The following is a 5,198-nucleotide window of genomic DNA, read 5'->3' on the forward strand; positions in this document are numbered from 1 at the left end:
AACCTGGATTTATTTATTAAAAAAAAAAAAAACCTAAAGAAAAAAGTACGTTTTCTCAGTGGTGTTTGTGCGGTTGAAGCCCTTTGCTGTTATTAAGAGAAATCCAACTGGTGGCTTTAATAATTGGGTATTTCCCGAGGGGTTTATCAGCTGTGTCACACCGATGGTTCTGTGTTTGCCGTGGGATTACGGGAATGCTCGCCTCCCTCTGTGTTTTGTATCGGGCGGCTGCCGTCCCTGCACACGGGGCACCGGCTGCGGGACAAGGACAACCTGAGGGTTTGCAGGGTGACGCTGAAGAGTGAAAGATGAGCCCGTATTAAGCTCCAGCAGTTTCACAGCCAACGCCAGCCACGACAGACCTGTCGGCATCGTCCCTCTCCCCAGGGGGATGCTCAGCATCCACAGCCGGAGCCCTGGCAGGGCTGTGTTTGACCCCTCTCCATCCCAAATTCCCCCAGGGCCAGGGGCTGGTGGCCACTGTGCCACCAAACGAAGCGAGCGGGGACCTGAGGGGAGGGCGGGGATGCTGGCACCGAGCCGCATCCTCGCACCCGCCGAAGGCCGGAGGAGGCGGCTGAGCTCTGCACAATCGCAAATGCCCGAGTCTTCACGTTTCCCAAACCCAGAGCTTGTGGTTGGCTTTGCTGGGTCTTTTTTTCCCTCTTCCGAGATGCAGACGCAAGCAAGACCTGGCCTGAAGTGGTTTCCCACAGAAGATGTCGCATTAAAAAAAAAGGGAAATCGACTTTGAGTCAGAGAAAAAGAGACAAACGCCTCATTTTTCCACAGGAAAGGATTTCAGGGCGACGCGGCACCCGGAGAAAACGCTCAGTTCTCGCAAAATTAGCAATTTTAGGGTGAATTGGGAGAGCAGAGCGGGGGAAGCGCTGTGCTGATATCAGAAGCTGCCTGGCCACTAAACCTGCGCTAAGGATAACAACGGCACACACACGGGCACGGCATCCCCCGCGCCAGCTGGCTCTGCCCCTCGGGAGCCGTGGGGCCCTTCCCTCCCGCCTCTGCCGAACAGCTGGGGGAGAAAAATCCTGAAAATTAGATGAAGGCCGTGAAAGGAAGGTGCGGCATCGCACTTGGAAATTCAACTTTCCGTTTCCAAACCACCCTCCGGGCGGGGGAGAGCAGGGAAGAGTTTGCTGGGCTGCAAAGGTTCCCCCCGGGGAAACCTGGTTTGGAGCGTGAATCCCAAAGGATTGGGTCGTACCCTCAGTCTCTTATGGGAAAAGGCTTTTTCCACATTTGTAGAGATGTCCTGGGGTGAAAAATGTAATTTTATATTCACCGTTCGTCTTGTACAACAAAACACAGGGAGAGGATCCTGTGGGGAGTTCGGGTGAATCGATGCGGGGGTAAGAACGGGTGCGTAACTCGCAGAAAGGAGCCGAAATCATCGTCGTCGTCGTGGTCCCTCACTGAACACCCCCTTCACCCACCTTCGTTTCATGCCCTCGTTCCGCGGTCCCCGCTGCATCCGTACGGCCATGGCCGGGATGAAGGGCTCACAGGACCCACCGGCTCCTGCTGCCTCTCTTTCCTTGGTGGGAAAGAAAATAACTTCATTTTTCCCCTTTTTTAATGAAATCCAGCCAGAACCAGACCCGTTCCCTGGCAGAGGGATTTTCTTTCTGCTGTGAGGGGTTTTAATCGCGGAGTTTCTTAATTTCACTCGTGCTGTTAAAAAAAAAAAAAAAAAGAAAAAAAAAAAAAGGAAGGAACCCACAGGGAGAATTAAAGGAACCTCTTTAAAAAAAAAAGGGTCGCATTGAGATGTTTGTGTTTTTAACCTAAAACCTCGTCCTGCAGATGGGCGCGATGGAGATCTCCTGCCCTGGTGCCACACGCCCGGCCGGGAGCACACCGAAACCCAGCGGCTCACGAGTCTCCTCGGCTGAAGGTTTATCCTGAAGCATCTCCCGCAGCTCGGGATTTATTAAGGGTGGATCCGCTGTGTCCTTACCACAGCTCACGGCCGCGCCATTGAGTTTCCAGAGATTAGAAACACGAGGGAGAAAATAAATGGCAAAGGGGCTCCGATCTGCTGCCCGGCAGAGTATTTCAGAGCCCAGGGGTGTCTCAGCATCGCTGGGAGGCGCTGGGTTTGCAGCAAGTGAACTAGAGAACCTCTGGGGAAATGCTGTCCTGGGACAAGAAACAAAAATAATTTTGAGAAGATAAAGAAAAATAATTTTATTTCTCCAGCCGCTCTGAGCAAAGAGAAACGCCCGGCTCTTGCGGCGCTGCTGTGGGCTGTGAGGTGGCTCCGGGGTGCTGGGGTGGGTGGATGAAGGTGAAGGTGGATGAAGGGGGGGTTCAGCCTGGAGAAGAGAAGGCTCCGGGGAGACCTTCGAGCCCCTTCCAGTCCCTAAAGGGGCTCCAGGAGAGATGGGGAGGGATCTTTATCAGGGAGGGAGCCATAGGATGAGGGGGGAATGGTTCTAAACTGAAAGAGGGGAGATTTAGATGAGATCTCAGGAAGAAATTTTTCACTCTGAGGGTGGTGAGACCCTGGCCCAGGTTGCCCAAAGAAGCTGTGGCTGCCCCATCCCTGGAGGGGTTCAAGGCCAGGTTGGACGGGGCTTGGAGCAACCTGGGCTGGTGGGAGGTGTCCCTGCCCAGGGCAGGGGGTGGCACTGGGTGGGCTTTGAGGTCCCTTCCACCCCAACCATTTATGATTCTGTGATTCTAAGATGCTGTGCCGGGATGATGTAGGTGCTGTGCTAGGATGATGCTGGTGTGGAGACATCTCCCTGGGAGCAGACTGTGGGATCACCCGGCATTGCTGCCCCATCCCTGTGGTTGCGTCTGCTCAGTGATAACCTGTAACATCTACATGTGCAACCCGGATTCTCCCTGTGCTGCTCCATCCCCAGGCGTGGCCATATCCAGCGTACCCCCACCACGGGGACAAAAAGCGTCTCTCCAAAGCCCCTCTCAGCATCCTCCTGCAGGAACCAGCACTGCCCAGTGCTCAGGCACTTTTTAGCCTGATCTCCTAAAGGTATCCTGATCTCCTACGGAGAGGAGCACTGGGCATATGTACCTGTCCATCTTGCTTTCCTTCTTCACCAACTCATCGGACTTTTTTCAGTTTAACTTCTTCCATACTGAGCAAGAGCAGTCTCGGAGGCAGTGCCGGCAAGGGAGGAGGAAGGCTCTTACTCATCGCACCCCATGCAATGCAGGCTCAACCCCAGTACAAGACATCAGAGCGTGTCCCCCCCCCCGCCTCCCCGCAGTGAAAGGCAGAGAAACCCGTGGGCGGGGGCGATGGCTTTTTGGATAATGCCCCAAGATCTGCATCTTTTCTGTGAGATCAGCCTTAAAAATCCAGGGGCTGGGGTGTGAAATACAAAATGCGTTAAATAGGTTTATTCTCCCCAGGCGGGGCTGGTTGAAGGCAAATCCCACCCGGAGCTCAGCTGCAGCCCGGGCAGTAATTCACCCCCCTGTGCCCTCGGGAACTGATCGCCCCAGAAAGCCCCAGCATGTGCTAATTAACCCTGCAACCTTAATAAGAAGGGGGCAGGCTCTCTCTAGCCCTAGGATGAAGTTAGTCTGGGGTTTGGTTCTCGGCTTGGGGGGGAGCTGCCGCCCTCCTGGGACGGTCCCTGCAGGGATGCTGTGGTGGGGGCTCACACCGGCTTTGCTGGGGACAGAGGCTGGGACCACCGCGGCTCCCCCCAAGCCGGAGGCAGCTTGGAGATGCTGGATTGGAAACCAGGTAGGAGAGACCCTCCCGGAGTGTCCTCCGCAAAGCAGAGGTGAAACGGAGCTGGGTTGAAGTTTCTGGCTCTACATAAAGCCCGTGAGGCAACACCTGGGGCTGCGGCGGGGACCCTGAGCGCCCGTGAGGCTGTGACACAAGGAGCTTTGCTGGGGCAGGTGCTGCTGGTGATTTCCCCATCCTGGACCATCAGCTCCAGGAACGAGCCTCTGTGGGATCCCTGTACCTGGAGAGGGCCAGGAGGCTCCCAGGGAAACCTGTTGCATGTCAGAGCCTGGGAATAGCGGGATGGTCCCCAAATATCAGCCCCAGGCTCTCGGTTTGTTTCTCCAGCTCCTCACCCAAGGGCTGTTGGAGGTGTCACGCTTTGTGGCGGGGGCTGGTTTCTGAGCGCTCTGGAAGGGCAGTGCCTGCAGAGGGGGGGCAAAAGCAGGCCGGGGTGGGTGCCCAAGGAAGATTTCATTCCATGATCGATGAGGCACCTCTGGCACGTGGGAGATGTGCCCCCGAGCAGGGCTCTGCGGGAGGCCGTGGGGCGAGAGCCCCTGCTGCCTCTGGGGACGCGCCAGCCGGGGCCACCAGCGCTGCCCCTGTCACCGCTTGCCCTCAGGGCAGCCACGGCCTTCGTGGGGGGAAAAAGCAAAAGCCAAACCCGTCCCACGGTTTTGTAATGAATCAAGCTGCAGGAGAGAGAAATGCAGCCTAAAGCTGTGCAGATGCCTGGTGCGGACACGCCAAAGCCTTCAGCTCTGCCCCGGGGGACAGATGAGGTGAGCCTGGCTGGCGTTTTGATGACATGCTCGTTACCAGACTAATTGCTTCCATGGCAGCTGTTGGAGGCCGGCAGGGGTGGGGGGGGAGCAGGGCTGGCTCCCTGGGGTGGGGGAAGCGCTGGCTGTGGCTGCAGGCAGGGAGCCCAGGGCAGGGTGCCCTGTGATGCTCGGGACACTTCATCTCCTGCTTTTCATCTCGGCTGCGATGTCCTCCAATTCCCACCGAAGCTTCTCGAGTGCCCTGAGCCCCTAACGAGCCCCGGGGGACGAAGCACTGTGTGCGGGAGCCTGGTGCTGCTCCTTGCCTCTCCCTTTGCAAAGGCAATCGTTACTCCTCCTCGGGTTTTACTGCTCCAAATAATTTTTTTTTTTTTTTTTTTGGTGGGAAGATGTAGGAAACTCTTGTTCTCTCCCCGTCTCGCACGGCTCTGGGCAGAGGCAGGGTGTCCTGTGGGAAAGGGGTGAGGCTGGTTGACGGTTCCTGCTGAGCAATCAGCATCCCACTCATCCCAATCTTTCCTTGCTCTTTTGGGGACAAAAAGCTCTTCCTGGTGAGGAGAGACAGACCCCGGAGTACTGCTGGATCCGACCATCCCAAGCACTGATGTTCTGGGAACCACCTGAGACCTCAGCCGGGATTTGATGCGAAGACCTGCATCTCCTTGTAAATCCCCACCTGG

This window comes from Rissa tridactyla, chromosome 13 (genome assembly GCF_028500815.1).
Source record: "Rissa tridactyla isolate bRisTri1 chromosome 13, bRisTri1.patW.cur.20221130, whole genome shotgun sequence".
Lineage (NCBI taxonomy): Eukaryota > Metazoa > Chordata > Aves > Charadriiformes > Laridae > Rissa > Rissa tridactyla.